Below are 13,132 nucleotides of genomic sequence, written 5' to 3' on the forward strand. Positions count from 1 at the left end.
GCCCGGCCTCGGGGTGTCCAAGCCTTGTGCGGCGGGAGGAAGGGGAGGTGGCGGGCGGGGGGGAGTCTGGGGGTTCTGGGGGCGGCGGGAAGCGCCCGGGTCGCGGCGGCGGTTGGGGCCCGGGGCTGAGCCCCCGGGGCGGCGGGTACGGCTGGAGGCACCGCGGGGCCGCGCCCTGCGGCGGGGGGGCGCGCCGACCCGGGGCCGGTAACCGGGGAAGCGGGGGGGGGGGGGTGCACAAAATGGCAGCGCCTCACCCCCTCCCCGGGGCTGCCGCCGAGGCGCGGGGGGGTCTCCCCCGGCTGCCCTTGGCGGGGGCTGCCCGGCTGGCGGGGAGCCGGCCTGCGGGCCCCGATCGCACACACAGCTCCGGGGGGCAGCGGAACCCTCATCACCCCCAAACCGCCAGCCAAACTCCTGACAAGTATAAGCAGCCCTTTGTTTTCCTTTTTATTTGCAAATAAGCACTGAAGGTCATCGGAGCCCCGCAGCCCAGCGGTGACAGGCGGAGGAACGGGGTGAGAGTGCATCTTAGCTTAGAAGTTTTCCAGTGTAAAGGGCTTTCTCGTCTCTCCCGGTGACACCCCGAGCTCCGGCAGGGCTGGGCTCTCGCTCAGCTCTCGCCGTCAGAGCGGTGCGGCAGCTAAAGTTGCTGGAGCTAGGCCTTCCTTCGCTAGCACGAGTGACCTTGAAATACCACTGCTCCGAGTTTCGAGAATGAAGGACAAAGTTTGTTTGCGGCACTTTGAGCTGAAAAAAAAGCATCAAAATGGAAAAATGAAGCTGCTCCCGACGGCCGAGGGCATTGAGGACACGCAGAATAGTTTGTAGATTAGAATTAAAGTTCGTTTTCAGCGAGGAGGCAGATCACATTGCAGACATTCCTCCTCCTCCGCTCCTACGGAGAGATGCTAAATGTTGCTATTACCGTCCTTGAACTGGGTGACACGGCTCGAGTGTTCTCAGTCCTGCTCTTAGCCTTTTTTTTTCCCTGATTGCTAATTGTTGACCTTAAAAGTACTCTTTTGAAAATTAGAGGTAATTACATTGTGCAACTTATTTTTGTAGGGATGTTAGAGAAAAGTGGGCCCTGGCACATGAACCTGATCTGCACGTCGGTGTCAGCCGCTAACAAAGGACTGCGTCGTGGGGTTGAACTTCAACCCGCATGGTCTGTGGATTGTTACAGCCTTCAAGTATTATTTTGGGTATTTTAATTTAAATTAAGGCTGGTGAATAGCATCACCTTGTCTCAGGCAAAGCTTATTCAACTTTCAGTGGCGTCTGGCATGTTATACTACTTTCAGTCCAAGAAGGGGGCAGAACAAGAAACGTCACCATAAGTCATTTATTATTAACGGTGACTGCTCCGGTATGTTAGTGGAATAGCAGTAAGTTCTGTAGCAGGCTGTTGGCCAGCATCGGGGGATTTACTGTAAGTGTGAAGGTCATTGTTAGCATCTTTAAGCAAAAATGAGGCATTTTAAGATTTTTGCTGTGAAATTAAGATATATTCAGCTGCTATGTGTTTTTAAGGGGTGGCAGAACGCAAGGGACTCTGCAGCTACAGTAAGATGAAATAAGAAATCCTGCAGAAGTCTGCGTTACACCCAGTGTTTATCACATTTCATTGCTTAAGCCTGCGAGAGGTTGTAGCTGTGTAAGAATAGGTGCTGTTTGATCTTTCTAGGTCAAGAGCAGCAGGAAAAACCTAAAGCTTTTGGTAGCACTGTAAAGGGATTTATTAAGAAACTATACCAGTTCCTGACTTTTTCTTGCAGCACTGTAAGGGAAAGGAAGGTCCTTGGATCCCATTTTATGCCACTCAGTGAAGTTAGTTGTGTGTCCCCTCTGCCCCAAAAGTCCCCTGGGCTTCCCTAGTAGTTTTATCTGCTGGAAATGCAGGCTCAGAAAATGGGCTTATCCTTTTGTTTAAGGGACTTCTCCATGCTTATGTTTTGTACTAACTTAACTGGCAGTGCAAGTAGTGAAGGTGTAAAGGACAAGTTTATTGTGGGGAAATTGCTGTCCCCAGGTTGAGCACCTCAGTGGCTGGGGGGCAGGAGGAGGAGGATGCGTGTGCACCTCGCTGTGAGGGTGCTGGATGCCCGCAGGAGGTCACCTTTCAAGCCAGTGTATTTGGGTTTGGTTGTTTGGTGTGGGGTTTTTTTTTTTTTTTTAATCGGACTAGTATCTTGCATTTATATAATGTAGCGTGACATCTGTATTTTAATAGTGTTTTGGCACATGAAGAGGTTTCTTAATTTCAGGGCTTAGCAATCTGCCCATGTTGTAAGTGAATTAAATTTGTATGGTTGCTAACTTAAACCCTTTAATTATTATGTTGTGATAAAGATGACAGTTTACCTTATGTTTCAGAGGGTCAAAAAATGTAGCAGCTGTCGCAAGGGGCACTGACAGCAAGATCAAACATCAGGATACCTGCCAAAGCTTCCCAGGAGTTACAGGAAGGTTTTTTTTAATTTGTTCTCAAAACCTAAAGATTTGCTACACGCTGAGATCTCATTGGGGGCATTTTCTTCCGTTGTCTGTTTATAACTTGATCTGCTATTTGGTCACTTCCTGATAAAACGGGTCACTTCCAGTTGCCTTTTTTTTAATTCGATGAAGGTGACACAGAAGGGTATAGATCTGCATGTTCATAATACAGGATCATTTTTTAAAAATAATTTTAAAAAATTTAAATAAAAAAAGAAAGGCCTGATTAGACCATCCTGTCTGCTGGCCGAGCAGTACAGGTTGTGCTTCATTTAAGTAAGATCTGCTGATCTCAGGAGGCAAAAGGCTTATGCCTGTTTTTATCACAATAATTATTTTAAACTTTTGCAAGATGCTGTTTGATAATTTAACTTATAAAAGTGAGTAAAGAAAGTCATAGGAACACTGAATATTAGAATAATCCCTATAGAAGAATAACCCTGCAGTCCCCTAAAAGCACTACATTTATTTGGCTTTTCTACCCAGAATAACAAGGTTTGCAGGAGACGTGCCCAGTTATAGACTGGTACGACCTTTCACTCTGCTTTAAAACACTCCCAAGTTCTTGTGAATAACTCATATTTGTCAGTCATGGTTTTCTAGGTTGTACCTGCTGCTGTTCTCCTGTGGTTCGAATGATGTTCTGCCTTTCCCTCTTCCCTTCTAGCAGCAGGGTGGTGGCTGAGCCTAAAAATGCAGCAGAAGAGCAAAGAAACATGCAACACTTAAGGCTACATTAAAATTAAAGCATAACTTTGCCCTCAACGTGCTGCAGCATCTGTGTGTTAGCGCGGGATCATGTGCTGGCTGCCTGCTCCAGCTGCTCCCGCCGTCCCGGTATAACCAGCAGGGTCACGGCGAGCACCCAGTTTAGCTTTTTCAGCCAGTTAAATGGTGTGGCTATCAGAAGGATGAGAAAATGTGAGGGCACTCAGAGGGCTTTCTGTATAGAAACTCTTCATTTAATGCAGAATTATTTATAAATAATTCAAAAATATCAACTAACATTAAAAAAAAAATATCTCCAGGGTGAGTGTCTCTTTAACCCATGCTGTCCTAACAGGCATTTTGCTTGTGCTCCAGAGCAGTAAACGTGTATGGTGCATGATCAGAACTTCTGCTGCCTAAAATATAAAATAAGAGAAATGGGTAAACCAGCCTGAATGCGGGTCAGACCCCTCTGGCAATACCCCTCTTGCTTCTCTGAGCTGTTGGGGACGGCGGTCCGAGGCGGCCTCTGCGAGGGGTGCCTGGGTGTTGATGGGTACCAGACAGATACCACCAAAGCTGAAAACTGTCATTGGATTTTGAAATATTTGAAGCACCTTGTTAACACTGCTGATGCCAAAATAGTGTCTATGATCCTGAAAATGTTTTTTTTTTTTTTTTTGATTTCAGCGTTGTCTTATTAATATACCATATGGCGTCTATATTCTCTACATTCAGGGGATGTGACAAGTACTTTTGTTTTGTGAGTACCTGATGTCACTACAGTTGTGAAATTCCATTCCCACATAGTACAAGTCTGGGTGAGATGCCTCCTGCCTCAGAGCAAGGCACCGCCTTAATGTTTCTCACTGGATTTATTTACTTTTTTTTTCTATAAAAGTGCAAGCACACAACTATTCAAGACTGAGACCATGTAATTTTGTGAAGGTGAGTTTGGTATCACTTGTTTTTTTCTTCTTATCCTCATTAAGGGTATTGTTAAAGGCAAGCAAGTAAAATGCTTGTGTGGCAGGACTGGGAAATACATTGTGAGGCGTGTAGCTTGTAATTTTCAAATGTATAAAGTTCAGATACCTAACATCAATTTTATGCTAAATTGATTGAGATTAAAGTTTATAAGGTGAAGTACACGATATGCTCTCTTGTTTCGGTGTGTGCCAACTGTTTTATCATGTGAAGTAGACGTGACTAACTTGAGCACGCTTTGCTTAAAAGAGCTTTTCCATTTCTGCCAGGTGTTTAATTTAGGACCTGGAGAGGCAGCACGATTCATCTTAGACACTTGTTGTTATTTGTCTGCGGATTTTCTTCCTCTTCTTACTCTGTGTGCTTGCCTACCAAAATTGCACTGCAAAGAGCCACTATTTAACTGTTGAAACACCAAGTATCAAGTGTGACCCTTGTGCTCATTCATTCAAAGAAGAAAGGAAAGGAAAGTAACCTGTACAAACAGCAATTCAGATTATTTTGTTTGCTTTACCTTTTAAAAAAAAAATGAGTCCTGTGCTATTTTTTGTGGTGTTCTAATATTTGCAGCCTCATTTTTGACTTGGTGCTGCACTGTGGGGATTTCACTTCTCGATTCTGTAGCATGGTTTCTGGTGCCCTGCTGGGCTTCTGGTGGGTTTCTGATACTAGCCTTTAGTGTATTTATGTGCGCTCCCAAAAACCTGCCCAGAGTTAAATATAGCCTGTGTATATCTTCAGTCTTTCTGCGCACAAATTAACGTGGAGCGTTGCTGGCCAGAGGACTTGTGGCAGTGCTGTTAGGTACTTAGTGCATTGCGAATAGAAACTCAATGCTTCTGTAAAAGCAGGCATTATTCCTGATTTTTTTTTTTTTTTTTTTGTCTCCTGAAGGAGAATCGCCTGCCCGAGACTGCAGCATACCATTGTCTGCACTAGCAATTGCCTCTAACTGCTAGGTCACGCTGTCTTCTGTATTAAGGTATAAAACTCGACACAGTTTCTCTGGGTGCGTGTGTTCAGTGAAATGCCTTTGCTGTGCATTGTCTGTGCTGTAGGATATTCTCTTCCCCTGCGCAGCTGAAGCAGCTTTGGAGACTCAGTTCTCGTTCCTGCTGAGCGTGTAGCACGTGCCCTCCTGCGAGGCCATTCCCAGCTCCGTGCCCGGGGAAAGGTAGGGGCTCGCTTGCAGTGTGATGCAGCTCTCTGCAAGATCGGGGCTGTAACTTCATAATAAACTCAGCATTGAGAAGGTTACCCGACCAATTTCTGCTTTGCCTCAGTGAAGTCGGGGTGGTTACTCTGGCCCTGCTGCGTCCCCTCCAGAGCCACTGGGATCAGCCCTTCTGCTTGCTCTCCCCCTCTTGAGTGGGTAGTGGAGGGGCAGCTCTTACCCCAGCACACCAAAACCCGGCTGCTGAGTGTCGGGATGGGAGAAGGGAGGAGCAGAAGTCCTGCCGAAGGTACTGGGGTGGAGAGGGGGAGAGTAGGAGGCACGCCCGCGTGCGAGCCAGCAAAACAGCTATTGCAGTGCTCTGAGCTGTGGATCAGCAGTGGGAGTGGTGCAAAGCAGATTTGGCCCTGCTAGCGGCCGAAACCCCACTTCGCTGGTTTAACGAGTTGTCTGTGGTGTTGGAAGCAGTAATCCGGATCCCTCTCTCTCTTGACTCTGACTGATTTGGGCTTAAATCAAATGCTGTGCCTCGCATGAATGAAAACAGAAGTAGTGTATTAGAGGTATTAGGGAGCTAATGTTCAGACAGTGCTTTGAAGATAGAATAATCTACTGCTACATATTCATAGAAAAAAGGGCTAGAAGGCACCTGAAGAGGGCATCTTGTTTATTTTTTTTTTTCTGCCTTAAGGCAAGATCAACTCGAACACTGTTTTGCTACCTTCTCTTAAAAACCTTCAGCAGTAAGTACTCTATATCCTCCGTAGGTAATTTAGTGCAGTGTTTAACTAGCCTGACTATTACGTTCAATTTTTTGTCAAACAAGAGAAATCTGCAAATAACGCACCTTATCCAACAGCCTGGAATGTTTCTCCCATCAGCTGAAATCAGCCACTTCTGGTGCCAGCTATATGCTTAGAGGGTTGTGTGTATGTAATACCGCAAGAGGGAACAGATAAAAATAAAGCTGAAGAATTGCAAAAGTTTCTTATAATAGCACATTGGAAGGAAGAGCTTGTGTTTCAAATTATGTTGGTTTTACTGAAAGCCTCTTGAAATTGTTTTTAAAAAGTTGAAAGGTTATGTTTTCATCAAGAACAGAACTTCAGACTTTCCTAAGTTTGTGATCATCACTTTTTTCTGCTACCTGAAAGGCTGTGTTAGATTTTAGAGCAGTATTTTATAGAAATGGAAGAGAGTTCCCATATCTTTTGGATAAATAAATCTAGTGTTAAGCTTAGTCTAATACTTCTGATTTTGGCCTATGGTTTAGCTATAACTTTATTCATAATTTGTTGCCTGTACATAATGATAAAAGTTTTTATGCTTTAATAATAATAGCATCATCATTGCTGTGATGTGCTGAAATAATTGTGCTGCATATGTAATGCTCTGGATTATATAGTCAATTATGTTTCATCGTTAAAGTGTTCCTGCTTCCTTTTTGTTATGATGTGGAGCACTGGGTTTTGTTCAAAGCTGATCTTGTGTCCAAAAAAACATTGTATAAATCTCTCTAAATGTGGTGTTCCCTCTCCTCCCCCCGACGCTTGTTTGAGTAATGTTTTATAGGCAAAGCCTTTTCTCTGCTGTCTTGTTGACATACCAAAACTGGAAATGAGTCTGGAGTGGATGTGTACATTGAAGCGACTCCTCCTTTTGGAAGGCGTTTGGCACGTGTAGCGGTGGCAGCACATGCCAGCCTGGCTCTCTCCAAGCCCCGTTCCCAGGGTGCGTGTTCACTGGTTTTTCTCATGGAATCGTTCAAAACACCGAGAGCTAAAGGCTCGTGTGTCGTAACCCCAGATCCTTGCATGCTACAGCTTGTGTCTTTCCTCTTGCTTCAGCAGGGCCAGGCACAGATCTTCGTCTGCCATAGTGTTTTGTGCTACGCTGTGACTACATCTTATTTTTTTAGACCTCTAGAGCAAGATTTCAAACTTGGTTTGTTCAGCTCTTGCTGCTGGCCCCTACCAGTTCTTCATCGGGTTGGAAACATGCCATGGCAGTGGAGTTTGTGAACCGTTCTGATGGGACGTGGAGCTGCAGCACCATGGTTCATAGCTAGGAAACCTGTAGAGGATGAAACACTGTGTGTGCCCATCCAAGATTGTGTTCCCAGCAGCCATGTGGAGACCTTCACGTGTTCTCAGAATTTGGACGAGTCCCTCAGCAAGTCTGAATAGCTCTTACCACTTTCTGATCTAAGCTAGAGCTGTGATGATCAGGAGGTGCAGAAAACGGGTACAACGCAAAGTCCACGGCAGTGGTTTGGAAGAAACATCCATTTGCAGTGCCAGCGCAACTGCCAACGTGACCCAAATTTCTAAACTGCATTATTGGTTTAAAAACTTTACATAATTGAGTGGGCAAGGCCTGAATAATAAAGTAGAAGTAACCATTGATCTCAAACACAATTAAGAACTATTTTTACACCACCACTGCCACCCCCCAAAGCAAGTAAAAGTAATTCTTGGCTCTGGTTCTGGCACTTCTGTACTTTGAGCGGGGCTATGCACTTCTGCTGCTTGGTCTCCGTCTAGTGAACACGGAGTTTGGAACTGAAATGGAAATAAATTTTATCTTATTTCAGGAAAGGAAGCTCAGCTGAAAATATCTGTGTTGACTCGAGTAGATCTTGAAGCAGAGAAAACGTACAGTGAATCAAAATTGAGGCATGATATCTCTGTGGAAGCAATTTTAGACCATTAACATGACTTCTCAAAGGCTTGTTTTAAAATAAGATAGCATAGGGCATGATGTCATGCAAAACAAGTGCTTGTTGCTCTGCAGCACAGAGGCAACCTTTCAGTATGCCTTCAACCATTGCGATGGCTGCCGAGACCAAAGATTGCTGTCCTAGTCCACTTCAAACTGTGGACGTTCTACGTTTGATATTCTGATCATGCAAATTGCTCTAATTGAAGTCACAAGAGCAGCATCTCGCAAAGGGTGCTGAGACATGGCTTTCCCTCGTACATCGGAGACTCCTCCTTTGCTCGCCTTTAAAGAAATGTGTTAATTCATATAAAACCGTATTTATTCTTCTTGTGAAACTAGTTCTTGGTTGCTGGATTGTTCCTTCTGATTCTGGCAGGATCAGGTGTCTGGCGCTTATTGCTACACAGAGCTCATTCTTTAGATATGCAAGTGTGGCTCTGCACATTTTACTTTTAAATCAAGGGACAGGCTCCCAAAACAGAACGCTACAGCTTCGAGAGTTAGTGCATCAGAGTGGAAGTATCGCAGAATGCCGGGATTAGTATTTATTCTAAATATTCACTTTTCAGCTCTATGGATCTATTTTTAATTCTTCGGACTTCCGTGGGTTTTGCTAGGTGCTGTGACATTGGTTTTTATTCTTTGCTAGTAAAGATGGTGGCTTTTTTTTTTTTTTAAAAAAAAAAAGAGGAACTGCATTGCTTGTCTTCACCTTTTCTGTAACACTACTTCCTAATAATTAACTTGCAAATTTTGTGGGATAGTGGATGTTGTAAAACCAACAGCATCTTAAGAGGAGTTGGGGAGGTGTGGGTCTTCTAAACCCTGTTGATGTGGAGTTAATAAATCTGTATTTGTGTGGTGGTAGAACCTGACAGGGGGAATTTGTTTTTGCAGTGACAGTTTTCAGAAATATTTGTGCTTTATCCTTATTTGTAGCTATAATCTTAAGGATGTTGAGGCAAAACATTTGCCTGAGCTTCTGTCTAATTTCTTTTTAGCCTCCATCTTATTTCATATTTAGCTGTCTTCTTAAGGCGTTTGGATGGAATATGCTTCTACTGCAGTGTAAAACAGGCTTTTCCCCATAATGTAAGTCATGGGAATGTGACTGTGCTCACAAAGAACCTGACGTTTCTAATATCACCAGGGTCTGTGGTACTTGATGTTGCTGAGTTGATGCCTCCTCCATCGAGAGCCTCAAGGCTTTTCAGAACCTCCCTCTGGTATTCGCCGTTTGCATATCCCTTCAGATATTTGGATAAATTTCATTTAGATCTACTCTCCACCCAGCTGATTTTCTTTGGTCGACTTCTTAGTCGAGGCCAGCTTGGGCATAGCTTAAAAGGAGGCACGTTCTGACTGTGACATGACCCTCTCTGGCCGGGGAGGGTGGCCTCCAGTTCCCGTCCCTGAGCTCGCTCGGGCGATGCCTGGGATGTCCTGTGGCTGTGGCTGGCAGCTGCTGCTCTGCTGGGTCTGGTGGGCTCTTCTGGCCGTTGGTTTTCCAGCTGGAGAGCTCTGGGTACCTGCTCGGGGTGCAATTGCAAGATCAGAGATCTTGGTTTTATTTGTGGTTATACTGCAGCTTGTGTTTTCAGTGGCAGGTTCTTGCTCAAGCGTGCAGATGGTAAGCATCCAGGGTGAGACAGCTTCATTTGACTGCTTCCCCCCTTCCCACGGCATTAAAGAAAGAGCACAAACTAGCATATGTTTAAAAAAAATAAAAATAAACAAGCACCAAGAAAAAATGAACGACAAACACTAGAGGTGTCTTCATGCTTGCTTTGTGCTCCTCTGAAGTGAAGCTCTTAAGTGTTTGTCAGCTGCTACAGGATTTTGTAAGTTTAATGTTTGTAAAAGGTGTTCTGCTTGGGTGAGCAGAAAAGCTCTAATTGCAAAGTGTTGATGTTGTAGTTGTGGAGATGTGCTTGCTAATCTGCTCTGTAATCACCTCCAGGCATTTTATGCCCTGGCCTCAGCTTCTTGGCCTCCAGTTTCTTGTTCCCTTAGTCTGGAAACAAAATGTTTGCCTTCATGGAGCATATTCCAGGCTGTGTGGCTGTTGTGAAGCAGGTGTATCCCAGTCTCTCTTGTTCTTACGCCCTTATTTCTTGCTGTGTGTGGTTTTTTGGGCGGTTTGTTTGCTTGCTTGTACCTAATTCAGTACCGTGTCCACGTTGTGAGTTAGTGTGGTTTGTGTGTGTGAACCTCCTCAGCTAGATTCTTCTGCAAGAGCATCTCTGCGTAGCCTGGTTTTTAGGTTGCAGCTCCTGGGAGTCGGACGGGTAGTTTAGCTAATCCGAGGGCAGTGTAGCACCCCCGTTTGCTTTGATGCAGCATCAGGCACACCGCTGGGATGTCGGCTCTTGTGTCAAGCGTGTCAAGCTCGCAGGGTACTCGCCCAGCTTCAGTGTAGAGACGCAGCGTTGCTGGAATCGGCAAGTTCTCTCTGGTTGCGGTTACGCTTTGTGGCAACCAGGTGACACAGGAGAGGGACTTTAACTTCTATTATTCGACAACAAGATAGTGTCAGAGCAGCTGGTTTACTCTTAAAACTTCTGAGAGGCTGTACCCTGTGTTATGTGAATGCAATGCGGGGAGCATGGGGATCCTCAGAGCACCTCTCCCCTTCCGCACGGGGTGGCGGAGGAAATCTTTAGAGGAGGAAAGATGAAGTATAAAGAAGCTCTAAAATTTCCCTGAAAGCTGCGTACCAAAAAAAGACAAAAGGTTTAGACACCGATACTGTGAAACCAGAGGAACTGCCTCCCTGTTAGCTTTGGTGGCCTTATCTTCTGTTGTACGCTTTGGTATTTTTTTGTTTGGCACTAATCCTGATCCAAGGCATTCTTACAGGAAGAGAACACAGCTTCCCTTGGGTGAAGGAACTTACCTAATTGCGCAGGAATGGTTTCATTAGTGAAGTTTGTCTCTTGGAGCCAACGCTGTGGGTTTGCATGACAGTTCAGGTTTCTCTTTTCCTTACAATCCTCCTCTAATGCTTGCAGGCACCGTCAGCACCGCTTAAGTATCTATATTTTAGAGTAGTAAAGTTCTGAGCTGTTTTAACCTGCTTAGGCTTTTATTTTGGAGTTTATAGTGATCTCATTCTATAAGTTTTTCAGAAAATCAGCCTGTTGGTGGCTCTTGTTTCTACTCTTACTCAATTTCCTACCAATTATCCTAAACAGTCACTTAAAGTAGCAATTGTCCCTTGGGTCAAGCGTCAGGCTGCTCATTTTGCATTCTGAAATCAGTCCTGTGTTTACCTTGAAGATAGGAATTTTTTCTGTATTCATCGACAGGACTTTTTAAATGATAGATGACTGGAGTAAACCATTTCTAGCTCTTCCCGAAATCTGGATGAATACCACAGAGACACATACTTAATGCAAGAAATTTGCTTTTGCGTGCGGTAGTGGGTAAAATGGCAGTGGTGGAATTTTCTTCCTCGTCGCTCCATTAGCTTTTCTTTTTTTTTAACCTATTGTTTCTTAGGGTTACGTAGAGCATTATATTCCAGTACAGCATTTAAGTGGGTTGGATGCAAGTAATTTGTATTTTTAAATAAAGCTTTGAAAAGTGATTTGGCTTGTCTTCAAGATGAATTGCATCTCCAGTTGCAGAAAAGACCCCGTCTAGTGTTAGTGTTGAAATGTTGCCAGTGCGGAGCAGATTTCAAGGATTAGCTTGTATTTATATGCCTAAACTATTTTTTTGTCTACGTTTGACAATGCAAATCAAAGGGGGGGAGAATCAAATGCCAATTTAACACTCTCATTAGAATATTTATCTCTGTATTTTCTTATAAATACTTGAAATATCTTAGTTTGTAGGCAGATGGTATTATAATGCAAATAGTTGTTGAAGAGTCATCAAGGAACTTGTCAGTCACTGTTTCCATAAGGTTCCTTACCTGGAGTTCTTCCTGTCTCAAACTCTTGCTTTGAGACTGAAACTATGATCTTCTGACCTCCTCTTTGTCATCCCCCGTCAAAATCCCCTTCAGCTCTTCCCACGCCTCCTGTGTCCCCTTCTCAGGTTGATGAAAGGAAAATACAACTGTTCAGAGTCTGCCTTGGAAAGTGTAGGCTGCAGGAGGTAACGAGCTAATTGTCTGACATTCATGGCTTTGATCTGTTAATGAGATTTTATGGATCATCATTGCTTTGGAATAGATTTTGAAAGTCCTGGCAATTGGCCGCTGCCTCCCATCGGTATTTTGGTGTGTTGTACAGTGTTACTGGGCTGCCCTTCGGCTTGAGGAAGGACTAAAATAAACCTTTACATGGTGGATGAAAAGCGAACGGGGATTGTGCCTGTCTGTGTCAGAGCTAAATCTGCTCTTGTGCCTTTTTCCATTACATGGCAACACACAAATATCTGTGTGTGTCTTGAGATCTTTCCCTATAGAAAGTGTAGCACCCTTTCTCTGTTGCTGGAAGTTATGAGAGACACAGAGACTTATTGTTTGTACGTGGTGTGTGCGTGTCATTCATGGAAACTTCAAAGCTGCTCTGGGTGACCCCGAGAGCGTTTAACGTCAGTAACTCGCTGGCTTCCTCCGCTCCGCTCGCTCGGGGAGGGAGCGGTGACTCTCTTGGCATTCACCAAGATGCTTTTCGTGCATGGGAAGCGCCGAGTCCCATCCTGTCGGGTTTGTCTCGGCAGGTCCTGTGGGTGCTTTTGGCGCGTCTGCCCCGTCCTTCCAGGCTGCGATCCCTGTTGGGAATCCCGCCGGAGCCACACGCTCCTGCCGCCCAGAGGAAGCCAGCAAGGCTGGTCTTGGTGCTCAAGGCATTCCCAAGTGGTGCACCTGACTTCATTTTAATATTAACTAGACCCGTCTTAAGAGTTCCTTGCCAAAAAGGCAGGACTTGATCCAGGAGTTCATGGGGAGAAAAGAATTGGGTCAGCTGGAATTTGAAATGTGCCTGGACAGTGCCACACGGGCTGGCACCGTCTCGGTCACACGAGGACGAGGTTGATCGGTGCTGCGTGCCCCGACCTCTTCATCATCTTCACTTCAGCGCAGCATGA

General features: G+C 44.9%; 1 protein-coding gene across 7 annotated transcripts in view; it reads left to right on the top strand.

Moving 5' to 3' along the window:
• NFYC (nuclear transcription factor Y subunit gamma) overlaps window positions 1-13,132 on the top strand; it is a 37,028-nt gene that overhangs the window by 4,490 nt on the left and 19,406 nt on the right. Inside the window, exons 1-3 of one of the 7 annotated variants that reach the window (XM_074807368.1) lie at window positions 2,393-3,970; window positions 4,109-4,155; window positions 5,089-5,176. The exons of 4 other annotated variants lie outside the window; for them this stretch is intronic. The gene's annotated coding sequence lies outside the window, so the exon portion shown is untranslated. Of the gene's footprint in view, window positions 1-2,392; window positions 4,156-5,088; window positions 5,177-13,132 lie in introns of those variants that run through there. 2 more of the 7 variants (XM_074807367.1, XM_074807369.1) reach the window with 2 other exon arrangements.

This window comes from Strix aluco, chromosome 26 (assembly GCF_031877795.1).
Source record: "Strix aluco isolate bStrAlu1 chromosome 26, bStrAlu1.hap1, whole genome shotgun sequence".
In the NCBI taxonomy this organism is placed as follows: domain Eukaryota; kingdom Metazoa; phylum Chordata; class Aves; order Strigiformes; family Strigidae; genus Strix; species Strix aluco.